The sequence below is a fragment of the Nyctereutes procyonoides genome, unplaced genomic scaffold (genome assembly GCF_905146905.1).
Source record: "Nyctereutes procyonoides isolate TBG_1078 unplaced genomic scaffold, NYPRO_anot_genome, whole genome shotgun sequence".
Taxonomy (NCBI): domain Eukaryota; kingdom Metazoa; phylum Chordata; class Mammalia; order Carnivora; family Canidae; genus Nyctereutes; species Nyctereutes procyonoides.
Genome location: NW_026575034.1, coordinates 16,088,203 through 16,108,901, shown reverse-complemented (window position 1 = coordinate 16,108,901; position 20,699 = coordinate 16,088,203). Strand labels below are relative to the sequence as shown.

Genomic DNA, 20,699 nt, shown 5'->3' with positions numbered 1-20,699 from the left:
TCTTGCCGGATGAGTGAATTCAGTCAGCAAGTGGGAACTGAGCCCTTGCTCTGTGCAAGGCCCAGTGCTGAGGACAAATCGATCTGGAGCATGTGGTTCTGCCCTCAGATCTGACAACAAGGCTTCCTCTCAAGGGCTCCTCTTGCCCTGAAGTGTGGTTAAGTCAGCGGGGGAGCCGTGCTCCTCTCCTCTCTGCTCCTGTACTCACTTTAGTCCTGGGAAAAGCCTCCCAGAAAGAGAGAGACTCAGACCGCACCCTCCTTCTGGAACTTTCCATGTAAGCCCAGAGCTGGAGTGGAGCTCAGAGCCTCTCCTGAGCAACGAGCAGGTTGCTCCTCCAGAGAAGTGTCCTGACACGTCGTCACTGCTCACAACCTCTGGGAAAATCCACAGGCAAGAGAAGCCTCACACCCTCCCCTGAGCAGGCCCCTTGGAGGACCCAGCCTCAACAGTGAAAGCACCAACTAGCCACGACATCGGACTGCTGGGAACACAGAGGCAACTGGCTACGGGAAAGGTTGCAGAATGTTCCAGACACCACCTCCCCGCCCCCACCCCCCCCACACACACACACTCCCCACTGTGAACTACTAACGGATCCATCTCAATTACTTAACTTTATTTATTGATTATTATAGACTTTACCCAAAGGCTGGAAGAAAAGCTATGTCTGGGTCTTAGGAAACAAAACAAAACAGAACAGAACAGAACAAAAAAACCTTGGCACCAAAGTGTTGGAAGGTGTGTAAAGAAGATCGATCAGAAATAGTCTCTTAGACTATAAAGGAAGTCAATGGCAGAGCAGAATTTGCTTTGCAAAAATGTGATGCATGGCTTTGAGGCACGGCACCTGCCAGAGGCAAAGGGCGCCTGCACTCCCAGCACCAACCACGGGAGGCAAGGGCCCTGGGCAAAGACCCAAAGGCCAGGGCGGCACCTACAGCTCTACCCCCCCACCCCCAGGCTGGGCAACCTTGGGCAAGGGGCTGAACCTTTCTGGGTCCTGTTTCCTTCTCTGAAAACTGAGGGGATGGCATTAGATTACTCGACACATACTTAGTGGTTCTAAAAACTCTTTGTCACTTCTGTGTCAATATTTCAAAGACAGAAGTGGTCAGTTCTGGCTCCTTAGCACACGATCTTCTCCAGGGCTAAGACGGTGTCCTCGTAACCTTGGCAAAGGGCCCTGGAAGGTGCAGGATAATTGTTTCCCTGCCTCGTTGCTATGGAAACTTGCAACTCCTACATCCCTGGTGCTAGGACAATGGTGTGTCTACAGCTCCTGGGTGGTTTGCACTTGTTTTGTCCATGCGCACGTATGAATACTGAAGTGCTCCCAAAGCGGAAGGTGATGGCTTGCTGATATGAGTCAGTGCCACTTTCCCTTTAATCACACAGCTTCCTTAGAAAGCTTGGGATTGTGGCATTCCGAGACCACACTGGGATGCTCCCACAACTAGAGCCTCCCTTTGCCCTGAAAACCAATTCCTGATCTGGCCTTCCGTGGGTGTCCACTGGCCTGCTCCGCAACTCCCCTGTGATGCTTTATGACTTTCCCGCCACTTCGGATGGGGCCCTTCTTTCACAAGGGTGCCTCGGCAAGTGCTGAAAGCCAGGACAGCACCTCTTGGCGGCTCTATCACGAAAACACACGAACTCAGCAGAAATGGGTGTCGGAAACCAGGTCTTTTTTTTTTTTTTAAGATTTTATTAATTTACTCATGAAAGACACAGAGAGGCAGAGACATGGGCAGAGGGAGAAGCAGGCTCCCTGCGGGGAGCCCCACGTGGGACTCGATCCCAGGCCCCCGGGATCAGGGCCTGAGCTGAAGGCAGACGCTCAACCGCTGAGCCACCCAGGCGCCCCAGAAACCAGGCCTTCGGGGGCCGCAACAGCCGTGCGTCATGGCAGAAAGGCCAAGGGTGGCGGTGCTGTCTACTCAGAGTCTGAATCGCTGGAGGGGGGTCATGGGTCAGAAAACCTTCCCAGTCTATAGGAACGCTATAAAACACAGCACACTGGCTAAAAGACTTGTGCAGTCTCTCGAGTCTCCTGTCAACAGTGGTAGGCTCCTTGGAAAACAGAAATGTGATCACTTAAGAGATGCTACGCTGCTTCTGATAAAACCAGGCAAACAGCAGGCTCCCCTGCCTGCCCCACGTCCAGTCCTAACACCACAGCCTTCCCCGCCAGCTGAGATTAATGGGTGACGCTGTGACTGCCAAGGGTTCTCACCGTCACAGTCCACACCTACAAGCTCTTCCCCTCCCCGGGCAGGGGGCGGCTGCCACCACCTGAACAACTGCCTGCACCTCCACGCATGCCCATGGCCAGTTCCTCCAACTCTCCCTCACGTAACTGGTCACCACGTCTGCCCTGAACCCCACCTCCACTGCCTCTGTCACTTAGAGAACAATGACCTCTGCGTGTCTTGGCCCTCTCCAGAGCCTCCATTCCAGGAGCTGTTCGTTCTAGCCTTGCTGGCGTGTGACAGGTGTGGGGCCCAGGTGTTGGGCCCCCTGCAGGGTATCTGAGGGTACCCGAGATGCCCCTCAACTTGGCTCCACTGGCCCTCACAATGGGAATCTTCCAATTGGGCCACCTCAGCCCCCAGCCCTGGGCCCACTCCCTGGGCTAGCTGAAGTGATGGGGGCTGTGGCGCAGGATAAAGGGGGCTCAAGTGGGGAGTCTGGGCACCCTGCAGTCAGGAGCTGAGCAAGCACGCCCTTAGCTTCTCTGCTACTACCTTAGTATGTTTGGGCCGCTGTAACACAACACCACACACAGGGAGGTTTACAAACAACAGAAGTATATTTCTTGCAATTATAAAGGCAGGAAGTGAAGACTGAGATGCCAGCATGGTCGTGTTCCGGTCAGGGCCCCCTGGATCATAGCTGACACCTCTCGCTGAGTCCTCACAAGGTGGGAGAGGCTGGGACCTCTCTGGAGCCTCTTCTGCAATCCCGTTCATGAGGGCTCCCCGCCATGACCTAATCACCTCCCAAAGTCCCACCTACTAATACTATCATCCAGGGCATTAGGATTTCAACGTATAAGTTTGCAGGCACTCAAGCACTCGGACTATAGCAGCTACCCTGTCCCCACTGCCCCCCCCCCCCACCGAAGGCCTGCCTCTGTGCAGGGTGGTCACTCACGAGTGTTACTGAGGCTTTTCCCACCCTGGGGGAAAGCTCACACAAGGGTTCAAGCTTCATCTCCTCCCCAGATGCCCACTGACCTGGCACAAATCCCATCCTCCTGGGGGCCCAGGCCTGTTCAATCTGCAAAGTGAGGGTCTTGGGTTAGATCATGGATTCCTACATCCTGTGGCTTGGGGCCATGACCCTGGCCTTGAATGAACCTCAGTGGTGCAAGTACAATAATTGTTCCCATTTTCTTCTCCTGGTGCTCCAGGCTCTGGTAGCTTCTGGAAACACCTGTTCTTCCTGAGATAGGAAAAGCTTTTTCTAAATCATTTTTCCTCTCTCTAGGTCCCAGCCAAGAAACCTGGAAAAATAAAATGCCAGCCCAGTCTTCTGTCATGATTGTCTACAAACCTCATAAAAAATTGATGCCATGGGCCCTGGAATGGTGAGCACAATTCTTTCTTGTCAGCCTGGAAGGTTCTCAGGTTTCAGTACTCCTTCAAAGGCAAGAGGCAGATGGCAAATGGGCCCAAGCAGGACATCAGGACCCCCATGGATGCGGGAAGTCCAGTCTCCTCTGTTCAGGAGGGTCTAAATTAGGCCTGGCTCTCTATTGTCAGCTTCAGTGAACCAGGCACATTGTGGTAGAAACTAAGGAAACCCAACCCTGGGTCTGTGCAGGAAGGGGGCCCATGTGATGTGTGAAGATGGAGTGCTGGGTCCTGCTGATTTATTTTTAGAGACACACCTTCCTTTATTATGAATAATGAAACACTTGGATATCTACTAAGGTCTCGTTCTATGTCAGGCGCTACACTAAAGGCTAGGGCTTAGGCTGCCTAAGTCATAGAATCATGTGTCATTCAACCAAAACCTTAGTGAGCACTTAGCCTGTGCCAACAGCTGTGCTAGGCACTGGGGTTCAGTGTGAAGCCAAACGGCCATGGTTCCTGCATCCAGGAAGCAAACGATCTAGGATTGTGCCTCTCAAACAGGTGTGCATGCAATGAGCCTTAGCAGGTATGTTAACTCTGGGCCACATCCCCAAACAGGAATCTTAATTTTTCTCAAGCACACCTCATCCCTAGTTCACAGGCTGTGTTAACACTGGTCTGGTGCTGTGGGAGAAGTCTGTTAGTATGCTCATGTTACCGATGAAGAAACTGAGGTTCAGAGAGGCTGAGTAACTTGCACTAGATCACACAGCTCCTAAGGGGCAAAGCTTACGAAGGAACCCTGCTCTGTCTGATTTCAGAATCAGCATTCTAAACGGCAGTGCTATCCTGTCTTCCCAAACCTTACCCAAAGAATAATAATTGCATTTACAGAGTATCAATCATTTCATTGCTGTGTAATTTTTATGACTACATATGCCTACATATGCCTTTCATAGGGCAGAAAGAATTACTATCAGTCCTATTTTACAGATATAAAAATGAGGCTAAGCAATCGGTTCAACGTCACGTGACCGGCAGGCCCCAGAGCTAAGATTCAAAGTCAGGTCTTGTGCCCCTGCAAAGTTATGCTCTTTCCAAGACCCCACCCAACTTCTTTTTTTTTTAATTTTTATTTATTTATGATAGTCACACACAGAGAGAGAGAGAGAGAGAGAGAGGCAGAGACACAGGCAGAGGGAGAAGCAGGCTCCATGCAGGGAGCCGGACGTGGGATTCGATCCCGGGTCTCCAGGATCACGCCCTGGGCCAAAGGCAGGCGCTAAACCGCTGTGCCACCCAGGGATCCCCCCACCCGACTTCTTTTGAAAATCCTTTGATAAAGGGTAAGAGTGATCAGATGGAAAAGTAGCAACTAAAGTCAACCATGGACAGAAGGGAGGGACAAAATGCAAACACCCGGCTAGCAGGTCAGGACCTAGCGGGGAGGAGCTCCTTCTCCCACGGTCTCTGGGGGGGCATCGGTAGGCTCAGAACTCCCAAACCACCTGGGCCGCACAGGGCACAGACGTGGATGGGAATTTCCACCCTGTGTGTACCTGCACTGCCACGTGGATCTCGCCTGCCACCTGTGTGTGCAGCATGTGTGTAGGACACACACGGATATTCACGTGCATGCAGAAACCACGCCACACTCCTTACAGTCCCAGCTCCTCAGGATCGCCCTTTGAAAAAGTCACCTTGTGGCAGGTGGTCCTCCGCTGCCCCAACTGGCAATCAACAAAAGATCACACAACCTCTGGTTGAAAAATGGTTTCCAGTCAAAGGAGGTTTTAGCGGCTAGAGTGCATGTGTAAAGGTCAGTTTCCCACTCGGGGGACGGCCAAGCCAGGGGAAGGGACAGAAGGCTGGGGAGGGCTGCCTGGGAGATGACATTTGAAACTCTGCGTTGCTCTAAGCTGCCTGCAGAGCTGCAGCACCCAAGGGAAGGCCTGGATCCCAGGGGACTCAGCCTTTCTGCCTTTACACGATAAGCCCGTCTATGCAAAGCATCAACTAATCTGCAAGGAAAGGGAGACACACATCTCAGCACCCTAGGAAGGCACAGACCCAACCTCTCCAGGAGCCAGGACACCTCGGGGAACACCCAGCGGCTGGGGCTCCCCCTCCCCAGCTTTGCTGCCAGGCTGCCCAGCGTGGACTCCCTTCCCAGACGTCTTTGACTTACCCTGAGCCTTGACATCCCTGAGAGCGCTTGCAGGCCCCAAGGAAGCCCGTTGCCTGGCTGTCCTGGAGCACGGCATACTTGGAAGATGGGGTGCACAGACATCCATCTACACCCACCTGCTTGATGAACACCAGCCCCACCATGGCCGGGGCAGCAGGCTCCCTCTCCTACTCCCGCCAGCACCGCGTCCTGCTGCTTCTGCCTTTTTAGTCCCTTCTAGACCAATCCTCCTGTCTCTGTCCCAACTGACAAAGTCCTTAGCCAGACTTTAGTCAGGTTCCTCTGAATCCTCTTTCCAACCTCGCCTCAATTTTCGGGCTTCTACATTCATCTCTGGGTTGTTCACTTCTAGCAAGAATCCTGCTAAGTCAGCCTAGCCAGGATCCCCCCACTCAATATCTGATGGGGTTCCTCATCCCCTGGCATCTCCCAGGTGATATCTGGTCACACTGGATTGCCTTCCACAGGAATCCTGTGACGTCAGGTTAGCGAGGATCCCCTCTTACCCGTGATGCTTCTTCAGTGGTTTCCCATCCACTGACACCCCCCCCCCCCGCTCCTTGACTGTAAATTCCCCCTTGTCCTGTTGTATTTGGAACTGAGGCTGGTTCTATATGGAGATCTCTTTTCCCCTATCACGACCATCCTGAATAAAATCTGCCTTTACCACTTGAACTGCTTTTCAGCTCTGGGTTTTATCTACACATCCACACCCAGTGCCCTTCCCCAGTCCCTGTGGCATCATCTCTCCCCTGGACCCCTAACAAGGATTTCCCAACATGCATCTTCTCAGCACCCACCTTCCCTTCTGTGTGGCTGTCCAACACAAATCACTGCCCACTGGATAAACCCAAAATCTTGATATGGCCCTCACAACCCAGGACCAGTCCACCTGTCTGACATTACCTACCACCAAGCCTCCCCAAATACTCTGACCTCTAGCCATATAAACACATCTGTTCCCCGAGCAGCCCACGGTATCTGCTATAGTAGATATCCTGAATGTTACTGATTACTTCCTGGGTCCTCATCCAGCTTATAAATTCCTGGAGGGCCTGGCACAGAGCAAGCACTCACTGAAATTTTAGACCAGATAGGTGGGTGAGTGGCTGGCTGGATGCATGGATGGGTGGGTGGACGAGGAGCCTGGTTTTTGGCTGTTGTCATCTTCATTGGATGCCTCCCCCGGGAAGCAAACAACCTGACCAGACATTTTCAAACACAATGGTAGCTTGGCCTCTACTTTTAAACTGATTCATATGAAACATGGGAATAATGAGACCTATACCGTTGTGTTGTTGTGAGGATTAAATGAGAAAGTCTACTGAACGTATTTAGCCCTGTCCTGACACATAGCAGGTGCACAGAGACAACAGCCACTGCCCCTGGAACACTCCTCTATGTGAGCCTCCCGCCCTCCAGTGGGCAGGCCCTGGGTCCTCCAGCCTCTCCTAGTTCTGGGGGAGATGGAGCTTTCCTGAAGGCTGGAGTGAAAGGTGGGGGAAGCCACAGAGGAGCTCATGGCCTACTTTGTTCAATTTTGGGTTCAGGCAAAGGCCCCAGACAGTAAGTGATGCAAAGAGCACTCAGAGCCGGCTTCAGGTAATGAGGCCCGGGGGACAGGGCACTCAGGGTGGTGCTCCGCAGCAGCCTCTGGCAGTGCCCACAGCTTGGACCTCTGCGAAGTTGCCAGGCATTCCACCCCTTCCACAAAGAGAGGCAATCCCTGTCATCCTAGCCTTCAGGGATGCTTCTCTCCCCAACACCCATTTGGAAAGGCAGAAAGAGTTAAAACACTCCTCTGTAGAACACAAAAGCCTGCTTGTGCAAGCTAGCCCTCTCGTCCCTGCTACCAGGATTATTAGGGTCCTCATGGGTCTGCCAGGATCCATACACAGCCCTCTAGCCCATCTTCCTTCCACACTGCAACCAGGGCGGGCAGTACTGACATGGATCTCATTCTATCCTTCCCCAGCCTACTGTCCATTCATTGCGGCTCCCTATTGCCAGAGAAAGTCCAAATTCCTTGGCATGGCATTCAAGGCCTCTCACAGCCCTTCCAGCCTCTCTGTCTGCATTCCTGGGATCCACCATGTTTGCTCATACTTGCAGGCATCTGCATGTGCTCTCCCCTCTGCCTGAAATACCCCATAGTCACTTAGTGAGAAGGTGACTGAGCCAGGACTCCAGGTCCTTTCTTGTGACTCTGAGTTCCATACTCTTCGGTGGAGAAGGACTTGGAAATTCCAGAAGAGCCCAGACCCATGATACTGGGATCCCAGGACAGATCTTTTCCATTTCTTACATCCCAATTTTTCTGAATTTCCCCTCATTACAAATCACTATGTGTCCCCCTGAGCACCTAGTCGATGGTTTCCCAAATCGAGCCTGCACAAGCTGCAATCTGCATCTCCAAGGGTTTGTTTGAAGGCTCAGCTGCAAAAGAGGACACAAGCTGCCATTCCCAATTAGCCTTGTTTTTACCCTCAGTCACCGTGCACCGTGTGGCTCACCCTCATGGGACTGCAGGAGGCAGGACTCCAAGGAGTAGAGGCAGGCCCTGGCATCCCAGGCCACAGGGAAGCACCTCTCCAACACCCATTTGGGAGGGCACTGAGATTTAAGACAAACTACTCCATCCAACACAAAGACTCTTGTCCCTGCCACTCTGCTCACCGGAACCTCTCCACAGCTTCCACTCCCTCTGGCATCTGAACCTTCTGGGGCCCCTGGGTCAGGGATCTCGCCATTTGTCAGAAGGAGCCCCTCCCCTCGGAAGGCCTTGTGGCCATGGGCTCCAAACCATCACTCCCCTCCATCTATGACTCTGCACATAAAAACAAGTTTGAATCACAAGTGTCAAGCATGCAAGAGGCCTACATATACAACTTCATCACTTTTCCCAGCACAACAAACTCTACCGTTGCATGCTACAAGTCTCCTACCCAAGGCAGCAACTGTAAATTCAATAAACAGATCTCTGTGCTGTGAGCAGATTTAACCCACATATAAAATCTTCTTTGCTGATCGCCATGGGTGCTTTTCCTGGTAGGCATACTCTCACTCATACTAATGCATTTCATTAGTTAGAACAGCCAAGTGGTGGCTGGTCACATGACTACACAGAAGAAAGACTACATTTCCCAGCTTCCCTTAAATCTAGGTGTGGGCCATGTGACTATAGTCTGGACAACAGGATGTAGGAGGAAGTGGTATGCACAACTTCCAGGAATTGTCCTTAAAGGGAAAAAAAATGTGCCCTTCCCCCCCCCTTCCTTTTTCCTGCTGGCTGGAAAGCACACATAATGGTGGGAACTGGAGCAGCCATTTGTACCACTAATTGGAAGGCCCGTGTTGAGGATGACAGCAAGAAACTAGATACAGCCCAGGCCCCTGACACTGGGATAGCCGGGCGGCCCCAGACTGCTTAACTCCCTACTCCTTAAATGTGGGACAGACACTTCCAGGCTGCTTAAGCCACTGTTATGCTGGGTTTTCTGTCAACTTGCTGCTGAACTTAATTCCAATTGGTATAGCAGATGACCTAAAAAGGTTTGGTTTGCTTTTCTAGGCATCTTCCTCTGCATCGGTACCAAACATTGCATGTAGGGCCACTCTGTCCAACATGCGGGAGCTTCTTGAAGGGGCTGCTTGCATCTAAATGGAATATGTGATCCCTGCCCTTAGTTAGAACTTGGCCCTCAAGATTTCTTCTCCATTCTTCGATCTCTCCTTGACCTTCCTCTTTGCTATTCACTGGTCAATTTTTCTTTCCCATTATTCCCAGTTTCTTCTCCACATTACACATAGGTAATGTCTATTTCATCTTCCACTTTCCAGGTGACTAGCTTCTTTGAACTGTTCTGGCTACACTACACTAGGTAGTGGCTAGGCTGAGATGCCCAAGCATTGACCTTCCCCTGTGCTCACCCTTTAGGAAAGCCTAACCCACACAAATATCCTTATGGACTCGCCTCCTTCCTTATTCAGTCTACCTCAAAGCATGGTAGGGAATCAAAGTCAGGAGCCTATCTGGCCTGATTTGCCTTCTCAAAAGACCCAGCTGCTGGCCAGTCCTGATCTGGCCATAGAAATTAGCTAGGGAAGAGGAAGGCTCACATAATACTAGGGCGGATGCCACTGGAGAGGCAGGCTTTAAATTTAAAAAGCCACATGTGGGCTACTGGCTGCCATCTTAAATACTGGAGATCTAGAAGAGTCAGACAAATAAGCAAACGGCTGTCCTAATGCAGATTTAATAGTTATGAATTGCAATAAACACCACGGTGGGAGCGAACAGTATACAGTGAAGGATGTACCATAGAGGGAATGTAACCTTTCCTGGAGGTGAGAAAACATTTCTCTAAAGTAGTCACATTTTAATGAGTGACCCAACTATAGACATAAAAACAAAACTCTGTATAAGAAAAAAAAAAAAGCCTGAGTTACAGCAAAAATCTTTTTCAAATGCTTTATAATGAGTGCATTTTATTTATATAAAGAATAAACTTTTTTTAAAGTGGGTCAGCTCGACATTATATATCTCTTTCTGAGGAAATGTAAACTAAATAAAGTTGCTATCTATTTATATGTGGGCCAAACTTGATTTTTTTTTTTCTTATGCAACAGGGATCAAAGAACAGATCCACTCCATCCTGGAGAAAAGGAGACAAGCTGGCTCCAGGACCACTGCCTTAGCCTGGTCTTTCCAAACTCCACATCTTGCCTCCCATCCTTACAGCTGCAAGGGCCTGAGGTCTCACTGGGACCAGTGAGCACATGGACCCTGAAAGCCCAGAAATTTCCAAGACCTTTGACCTTGTTAGGCTTAGAATAAAAGGTTATAGGAGCTTTGCCTGGGAGGCCACTCCAGCTCCATCTCCCTGGTGAGGACTGAGCAAGCTGAAGGCTTTGGAAAAGTTGGTAGATATGGTTGCCGTGAGAGCCGCCCAAGTGACTGCTCGTTTCCTAGACTAGAATAGGACTTTTAAAAAAGGAAAATGACGTTTTTACAAATGCATTCACTACAAAGAAGGAAGGAGAAAGCAGCCAGCAGGGCCTCTAGAGGCTCAGATCTTCCCCTCCCCGCCCCCAAGGGCAGGAACAGAGGCATCTGCCCTATGCTGAGGTTTCTGGTCAGTGAGCTGTGTCCTGTGCAAAGTGTGGCCACTCGTCTCACTTATCTGCCAGGGCCAGACTGTGGCAAGGAACCTGGGACCCTGAGAAAGTTAGTCAGCCCCTCTCTGGCCCCCATAACTCTTCATTCAGATGTTCACAGTAGCAACTGATGTATTGTATTCATGCTGTTTATGTTTCTATCACCTAGGAGAGACCAGAAGCTTCTTGAGGGCAAGCATTAGTTGGACCCATCCGAGGATGCTTATGCCCAGCTCCTGTGAGATCCAAAACAAGCTCCTGAGCCTCAGGGAGCCTCACAGTAGGGGTTACATACAAGAAAGCATTTTAGGTCCAGCCTGGAGCTGACTCCCAGGACGAGTTCAATAGACATAGGCTTACTGTAGACCGAGCTGGAGGGAGAGGATATCCCGCCAAATCCTCGGGATCCCTTTCCCTGCTCTCCAGAACTTGCTTTTGTCCAGCACCTGGACCCAACATACTAGCTTCTGCATTGGCTTTTCACAGGGAAGACAGAGCCATCCTGATTAAATAACCAAGTACCAACCACCCCTGTCTCCAGGCCTCTGCCCCCATTCCCAGTTACTAATGCCTCACCCACCTTCCTGAGCCACTTCAGGCTGACATCAGCAGTCTACCAGGAGCCACAGCTTCCCATCCGATGGACCTTCAGGGCAGACAGCCTGCTGCCTGCATCATTAGTGATCTCAGAGCCCGGAACAGCTCTGGGTACCTGGTATCACAGCTCTGTGCTTGGCCTACTCGTATTAGTTGAATCTAGGCCAGTAGTTCTCAAGCTGTTGACCCAGGACCAACAGCATCAGCAGCATCTGGGAACTGGCTAGATATGCCAACTATGGGGCCCCACCCTGCTCCAAGCCTACTGAGCCACAAATTCTGGGGGTTGTAGTCCAGAAATCTGCATTTCCATAAGCCCCCCCCCACTAGGGGATTCCAATAGATTCTCAAGAGTGAGGGGTACCCTGAAGTTTTGCCTGGTGTCTCTCCTTTAATCACACTTCCTTCTGTCCCAAGATTGGGGCCTTCTGCCAATGTTCCAGCCAGGGTGGGTACTGAGCCCTGAACAGACCTACCTGCCTGCTGCCAGGCCAACCCCAACTCTGTATACGTCACCTTCCTGACCCAGTACCTGAGGCCAAGCACTCCTGGAATCCAGATGCTGCCCCTCCAAGGTGCACCTGCATGGCCCCAGGGTGTGGATGGAGCCAGTGGGCATCAGCCCGGAAGGAAGGGACAGCTCAAGGATGGGAAAGACCCTTGAAACTCACTGGAAGAAGAAGAGAGAGAGCCACAGAAGGCCCTTAGCAGTAGGGAGAACTGTGGAGAGGACTTGGGCACAGCAAGCTCCCTCCACTCTCCCCGGGGTCCTGCCTTACAGGAGGCGTTGCTAACCAGCTGCCCCCCTCCCGAGTCCTTCTAAGCAGCCCTCCTTTTAAGTTTTACTTTCTGCTGAGCTGCAATCGCTCACTGCTGGGTGCCAAGGTTGCCTGCCACGTCCCTGATTGCAAGCCTGCAAATGTGGCCCAGAAATCCATTTAACTCCTAGAAAATGCATGGGCACATCCCTAAGGGAGCACAGGGGAATTTGCCGCACAAGGCACAGCCGCTCCCCGGCTCTGCCTGCCTGAGACTTGTGTAATTATACATTGATGACTGCTCGCTCTCTGCACTGCTGGCCCCTGCTCAGCACTTCATCACTACAAAAGGATCTGCTGGTTAGGGGCCAGTGGAATCCATCTCTGGTGAGTGGCTTTCTCTGGATCGCCACCTCCCTCCGCTGCCACTGCCACTGCTCCCCTTGGCTCTGGTGCAATTCTGTGTCCCCAGCAGGACCCCAACTGGAACAGCTCTGCATTGTGACAGCAATATGTGTAGAGCTGTGGCCTGCAGCCACCCCAGCAGTTCCCATTCCTGCCTTAAACATCTCCCCAGCAGGCTTGCCCTCCTCTGTCCCGAAATACCCCAAAATGCCATCCCAAGTGCCCTCTCTGCCCTGTCCCTTCTCCAAGAGCATCTGGGTTTCGGGAGTTACAATCGCTGTGAAGAGAGGGGGCCACAGAGATGTGGGGGTCTGCAGTGACTGGGGGGCACAGGTAGCTTCAAGGGTGCCATGATCTGAAATATCTCTGAAAGCACCTATGTGGGGAGGGACGGATTTGAGGGGGAGACTTCAGTGACCAAATGCACATGGGACACCCTGGAAGTAAATCAGGCTTTCTTACTATAAGGTATCATAGAACCTTGTATTTAAGTGATTCCCAAAGAAAGATTTTCAAATGTATTTATCCAGAGAACTCTCTTCTATAGAGCGCACAGAGACCTAGTGTACCATGGAACGCACTTTGGGAACTGGGGCTCCCTCAGCAGCTGTGTTGTGAGAAGTGTGGCTGCTTTCTTCATGGGGCTTATGCACATCCATCTATTCCCCAGACACTCAATATATAGGAGGTGTTAATGGAGAAGTGAGAACAACCAGCCTGCAAAGTTAATTCCCTACACCCCATAATTTCCAACAGATTAATCCCAAAGACGTTCAGGAGCAACTTCTGCATCTCCAAAAACATTTGAACTGACTTTTCCCAATTTCCCAGAGGCCTGGAAGTCCTACAAGGAAGAGAGGGAGCAGGGGAGAGACCACTTTTTGGTGCCAGAGAAAGGACAGAGCCCCCACTTCCTCTGGATAGCCAGACCAGTGGGGGACAGCTGAGCAGCTTCGCAGGCAAGCGGCCACTTGCTACATCTGCCCCATCCATCCACAGATTTTTTTACTGAGCACCCACTATGTCCCAAGAAAAGATTTCAGAAGCATCCCTCACCAGCAGAAAGTGGCTGTCTCATGGGGTCTTATTTATATGTGAGTAGAACTGAACCAATATCTGTGAGCATCAGCTACATGACAGTTTAACTTCACTGAATCTTCACTATAGTGGGCAATAGCATCCCCAGTATCTGAAGGGAAGATTGAAGCTATATTACTTGTAAAAGGTCACATAGCCACGCTGACCTGTTATCAGGACCTAACCTCTTTCCTTCTTATCATCTGGTCCTGGGCTTGCAAAGGTTGAAAAAGCACCAGAAAGCCTCCTCTAGGATAACTCTCATTGCCACAGTCGTGCTCAGAACAGTTTCTGCCTTAGCACTAGTTAACAATGGTGGCATCTGGGTCAGAGTGGAGGTCCTAGCTGGCTGTCAGGGCTGCCAGGGCTCCTCATGATATGGGTATAGCTGTGCCTGGAGCTGGGACCCACTGGATTGTAAAACTCCCGGTCTTGACTCTAATCTGCTGCTAAGCATTGAACAATCATGGGCAAGGGGAAGATTTCCCTCCCTTCCCTATCTAAAACACCAGCTCTCCCCTCCTCCTATGACGCTTTCCTTTTCACAAGGCTTAGCATGGCCAGATGCTTCATTACATATCTATACATCTACTTCTTTAGAGCCTAAGACCACCACAGAAACAACAGCTGGATTGTCACCCCAGTTCACACAGTATCTATAGTATCTATAGCACATAGCTGGCACACAGAAGGCTCTCAATATCTATTTGTAGGATGAATAAATGAACAGAAGTCCAAGGGGTCAAAAAAGATGCAAGCAAGAAAGCACTTGGCTACCCAAATGAGGCACATTTCCTGTCCTGGATGAATTCAGGGCACTGCAAGAACTTGCCGGTGAAAGACCATACTCATTTCAATGGTCTCTAGTGAGTTCTGGAGAAAGGAGGTTGGCACTAAGCATCTTGCAGTTCCAGTTTCTCAAGAGAATAAAGAAGTAGATTCTAGACTACAGACCCATGGTGACACCCATTAAAGACCCCAGGGGAGTTATACCCCGGATGATCTGTGTGCCAGGAGGCCAGATGATCTGCTCTACTGGGATAAATCATGTTCTCCCCAAAACCACCACCAGCTTCACGTCCATCTAGAACTTCAGAATGTGACCTTATTTGGAAATAGAGTCTTTGTAGATATAATTAGTGAAGATGAAGTCACAGTGGATTCGAGTGCCCTAATCCAACGACTCGTGTCTTTATAAGAAGAGAAAACAGAGATGCAAACACTCAGAGGTGAAGACGGAGCAGAGATTGGAGTGATGGTATTTACAAGGAACACCAAGAGTTGCCAACAACCACCAGAAGCTAGAAAGAAGCAAGGAATGATTCTTCCCCAAAAACTCCAAAGGGAGCATGGCCCTTTCAAACACCTTGGTTTTGGACTTCTGGCCTCCAGAACTACAAGAGAATAAATTTACGTTGTTTTAAGCCATTCATTCAGTGGTACATTGTTCCAACCACCAAGGCCACATCCCGTCTGATTTACCTCATTTCCTTAACAGAAATCCTGGAGCAGCAAAGCAATAGTGAAGACTTTCTGCACGGGTATGCCCCCCTTGGCCAGAGCTGCCTCAGATCCAAGGGCTAGGACGCACAGTCAGCGGGAACACCCTGGATCGGAGGCACCTCTCTTGGACCAAGGGGACTCTTTCTCAAACGGATAGAACTCTTTTCCAAAGAATTTCAGAGTATCACGGGAAAGGCAAAAAGGTCTAGGAGAACACAGGATCATCTGGACATTAATCTGGTTTGTGTTCTCTCATTTCCTTGCCGTCTTACAACTTAGATCAGCTATAAGTCAACACTAGACATCAGCAAACCATCATTTGCCAAGCAATGACATGGAGTTGATAGGATGTAAGAGGCCACTTTGTGTAAACACTTCAGAGTTCAAAGGAGAACACTGGGCCCCAGAGATGGGAGCAGCATTAGATGCCCAAGGACATACAATGAGGTAGAGGCAGAGATAAAACCCAGGATTCCTGCTGTCATGCAGTCGGGGTAAATGCAAGGAGCAAAGGTGAAACTCCACTGCGTGGTTAAAAAGTCAACCACCCAGGTCATGCAGGGGGTATGTGCAGGTGGTAAAAGTAGGAGAAAACCATCCACATCGTTGTTTGCCCCTAGAACTGCGCCGGACACAGCTGTACCCTATACATGGCAGCCCTGACTGTGGCCTGAATGCCACCTACAGGGACTGCAAAATTGTCACTGGAGTGCATCAGCAATATGGCACCGGTTAACTCAGGTTTCCACGGGCAATTATAGACCAGACATGACTGGCGGAAAGTGGGTCAGTCCCACTTTTGTGCATGATAGTGCCCTTGAGTAAAAAAGACATGTAATATCGATTTTTTAAAAATGTATTATTTACACAAGTTCCACTTGCTACCTCCGTTGAGTATTTCTGCAATTTGCATGTGGAAGTTGCACCACGCCACTACAAACCGCGCCACCAACCTTACACGACGCCAGCTGCCAGCAGCTAGCACTGGGTAGCAGTCGTCAACTGAAATTCCTACAGGAGGAAGCAGAACATAGAACTGCTTGCAGGAAACAAACACTTTGCGACGTGTCAACATAAGCTACCATTATCATCTTTAGCAAACATTAGCGACTAACATCTCTTGTTATGAGTGACAGAAAAATTAGTAAACTATAGTCCCAAATAAGTTCAAATGTTGTGTTCAGTGCATGTTATAGCCTAAAGAACAGAAAGCCAGAGGTGTTTGCTCTCTGGTTTTATTACTAGAAAATCCATTTCTCCTTGGTCCCAACAAATAAATGTTGAAGAAATATTTCTAGAATATTAGATAGAAGAGGCTTACACCGTGAGCCTGCCTGGGAGGCCAACAGATCTCAGGGAGGCCCTGGTGCTAGACCCTGACAACGCTAGGACATCGGTGTTGGATGGCCTTTGGAGACCGTCCAGTCCAGCTGCTTTCATGCTATCTCAAAAAGTCCCAGGATGCCACAGAGGTGCCTCTGCGAACCAGGGGGTCTGGAGCCTCACTCCTGATAAGAAAGGCTGCCATCTTACCTGTTTTATTTCTGGTGCTCTCTGTTAGATTTCATTTGAAAAAGGGTTGTGTTGGTTTTTTAAAATACAATAATTATTGCTCTACCCTGGTAACCTTACGATTAATTGCATGGACCCTTTAACCAGAGAACTCGGATTCACCACTTATCTGGCCACCTACTAACTGTGGGACCCTGGGGAAAACTGTTCAACTGCCCTGTGCCTCCATTTCCTCATCTGAAAAACAGAGATGATAACAGTACTACCTCACAGAGTTGTTGTGGGGAAAGAATGAACTAGTACTTAAAAGACACATAGAATAATGGATGGCACATCCACATGCTAAGCACTCGGTACCTGCTAGCTACTATTCTTACTGTTTTGCATCCTCACTCTACAGAAAGGGAATCTGGGACCCCAGAGAGAAAAGCAACACACCCGAGGTTGCCCAGATTAGAGCCCCGGTCCCTTGACTCTGGGGGCAAGGTGCTCTCAGGCCACACAGCTGGCTCCAATTGCCACCCAACCTCCGAGAAGATGCACCCAGGCTCCTGGCAATCACAGCTGGTCCCGTCCACCCCCTGAGTTCTACACTTCTTAGCTTGGAGGGGGAGCTGATCATTTGTCAAACTCAACTGAAGAATGAATTCAGCTGTGAGTGTTTTTGAGCTACTTGAATTGTCCCCCAAGTGGGCCCAGATAGTAGAAGCTGAAGGCAGCAGAGGGAGGGCAGGATGAATGTGGGCCTCCCGGACTCAGCCCTGACCGGTGGCAGCCAGCGCCACTCCCCAGCTTGATGGACAAGCTCCCCACGCAGGTGTCCTCACTCAGCCACAATGTGTTCAGAAAACACCAGATTCCCTGGAACCTGAGATGCTCAGGTCTTTTTTACGTTTCAACATCTCTGAAGTGATGACAAACCTGACAATCAATGGTAACTTTTCCTGGGGTACCGTTTCTTCTTTTTCCTCTGAGAAATTATTATTAAATCAATGATGACTCTTATAATTGGTGGCATGCTAAAATAGAGAAACGGCCTTGTACCAAAGGCAGAGGGGACCTCAAGAGGAAAAGACAAGTAAGGAAAGAACAGCTAAGTCCTACTGCTGAGTGCTTGCAAATGCCCCAGCTAGGTGCCTCACAAAGGCCCGAAGTGTCAGGGAGGGTGAGGCCAGGCTCTGGGCCCAGGTGGCACATGTCCCTGTGGGTGGGGCCCGGGTGTGCCCCCAGGCCTGCTGTAAGTAGGGGGAGGGATGGAGCCACGAGGCATTTCCCACCCTTCTCCACAAACAGCAGAGATGGAAAGCCCAGCCCAGGCTCAGAGTTTCCTGGCCTGGAGCCCCGGCCGCTCAGCAGCTGCTGGACTTACCCAGCCTCCCTGGCAGGAAAGAACACTGGGCGTGGAGGAGACATGGCAACGGTTCCTGCCGCTCCACTGTGACAGAGAGGGCGGAGAGCTTGGCTCAGGGAGACTGATTTCATGGAGAAAATTATGCCTGCACTATAGGAGGGGTGGTTGCCGGAGCCCCCAGCTCACTGTTTCCCTGACCGAGGACAGCACTGGTTCTCACCTCCGCTTCTGGAATGCCCTCCCTGCCTTTCCAGAACAGCCCCCAGGTATGGGGATTAAAGCCCTGGCCTGCCTGGGTCCGAACCCCCAGCTCTACCACTTACTAAACTGCATCACCCTGTGCATCTACTTTCTTGTTCGGAGGAAATCAGAGGTGATAATAGGGCACCTCCATCAGCAGCCGTTATGAGGAGGAAGTGAGTTATCATAGGTAAAATGTGGCCCAGCACCTAGCAAGTTCTACTTAAGCGCTAATTTAGAGATCTGCTGTTTGTCTGATAAACTCCCATTCACCCTTTGAAAATTCAACCCAGCAATCACCTCCAAGAAGCCTCCCCTGACTACCCCACCCACTCACCTTCATTTTCTCTTCTAACTGCTTCTGGTCCTTGGTTGTATATGGTGAGGTGACTTTGCTGGGGGTGAGGTGGGGGGTGGAGTGGTTAGTCTCTCTATTGTCTGCTTATTACTCTTTTTAGAGAGGGAGCTTCATAAAGGCAGGACCGGATCTTGATCATCTCTGTGGCCCTCGTACTTGGCCCCCAAGACCTAGAACTGAGACCACCCCCATGACTACTGAAAGCCTGGAAAGGGATGGGATGGAATGAAATGCACGGCATAGCATGGGATGGACAGGATGGGATAGGATGCAATGGAACAGAACAGAATAGTTATGACAAGATCTTTTCAGATCACAACAGAGACACTGCCTCAGGGCAGAGTCGGGAAGAAAAGGAACCTTACTCTGGTAGGCAATTCACCAACTGGTGCCAATGTCTTTGAGGGCTGGAACAAGCAGGTCTCCCTGGGGACATTAGACCAGGGCAAGCCCTCCAGATCCTGCCTATGAGAGAAGCCTCTTGTAGAGCCAAGCAGGGAGCTGGGCTGGAAGGGGCTTTGCCCTACAACCCAGCTCCAGGCCCTCCCTCGGGCTGCAGCTCTGTCACACATGGTGATCCAGGGAATGGAGGCCAGCTTACCACACAGGACACTGACCTCCGTCAAGCCACCACTGGCAGCTCAGGGACCGTTTCCCTGGGCCCTACACTTAATCAGGTCTCCAGGGAGCAGAACTGCTGACATTCCTGCCAGGCCTTTCCTGGGGAATCCCTCTTCTAGCCTTCCTGCTGGGAGAAAGGTGTTGTTGGCATAAGATGCCACAACTCTGCCACTGGGGAGCTGGCAAAGCTTACAGCTCGGCTGCCCAAGGGTCCTGTCCTGCAGAGGCCCTTTGGTTGACACTCCTGCCACAGAAAACTCATTTTATTTAACCTTTCTTCCCATTATGGCATTTTAGTGAAAAAGTCACTTAAGATCTGCAGTGAAAAATACATTTTACTAGAACAATGCACAACCCAAATACCATTTGCCTTTTCTTATCAATTCTTAGTTCATTCATCATCTTTATTAAAAATCCATGAAGAAACAGCAGCCTCAAAAAGACCGGGTGCCTTTTTCAGGGAAGGCAAGGAGGGGAGGGAAAGAAAAGGCAAAGGAAATTTGGACTCTGTGTGAGCACAGTCACCTTCTCTTGATAGCAGGCCCTTTCTCCACCCTACACAGGCAGTCCCACCCAGGCAACTCCCTAATCTGAGACCAAAAGCCTTCTGGGGGCACAGGTGTGGTTTTTCCAGAGAAATGATGTGCTGCCTCCAAAAGTCCTGGGAATCCAAGCAGGAGAGGAGTGGGGGGCTGCTGGGCAGAGCCAACCAGGGGGAACCATCCACGGGGAGGAGTCAGAACAGACAAGGGCAGTGGATAATGACAGTTACCACTCGCCACCAGATTTCACCCAACCACAAGTCTTCAGCACGGCAGGTGTTACTATCTGCACCCATGACCTGACAAGGAGGCTATGGCTATCAGGGTGACCTGCCCATGGCTACCACAGTGATTAAGTGCAAAGCAGAAGCAGTTAGAGGAGAAAATGAGGGTGGGTGGGGTAGTCAGGGAAGGCCAGGCCATCTGAGCACCCCCTACAGACCACACTGTAAACCCCTCCAATTTAAACAAAGGGGTGGGGCCCACTCCCCGAGATGCTGGGTATTCTGGGAGGTGAAAGTGGGGCCGCCTTAGGCGTTGTTCTGGAAGCACAAACCACCACCATCATCCCTGCCACGTTGGCCTCCAACCCCCATCAACCCCATGTCACCCAGCATGATTTCGACGCTCTGTGCATGGCCCCACATGGACATCTGCAAACAGCAAAATAAATTGGTAAATGAGCAAATGATGTATTCTTTATTAAGAAATCCCATGGGGAGGAAGAATCAGTCACATATTAAGTTCATCCGGACACTAAGTGCTGTGCCTTTAATCCCCATTCTAAGGAGGGACACCTTGAGGCTGAG

At 50.6% G+C, this 20,699-nt stretch overlaps 1 protein-coding gene across 2 annotated transcripts in view; it reads right to left on the bottom strand.

Moving 5' to 3' along the window:
* Positions 1-20,699, bottom strand: part of GALNT18 (polypeptide N-acetylgalactosaminyltransferase 18) — a 340,729-nt gene that overhangs the window by 264,406 nt on the left and 55,624 nt on the right. The gene's annotated exons all lie outside the window — the stretch shown is intronic.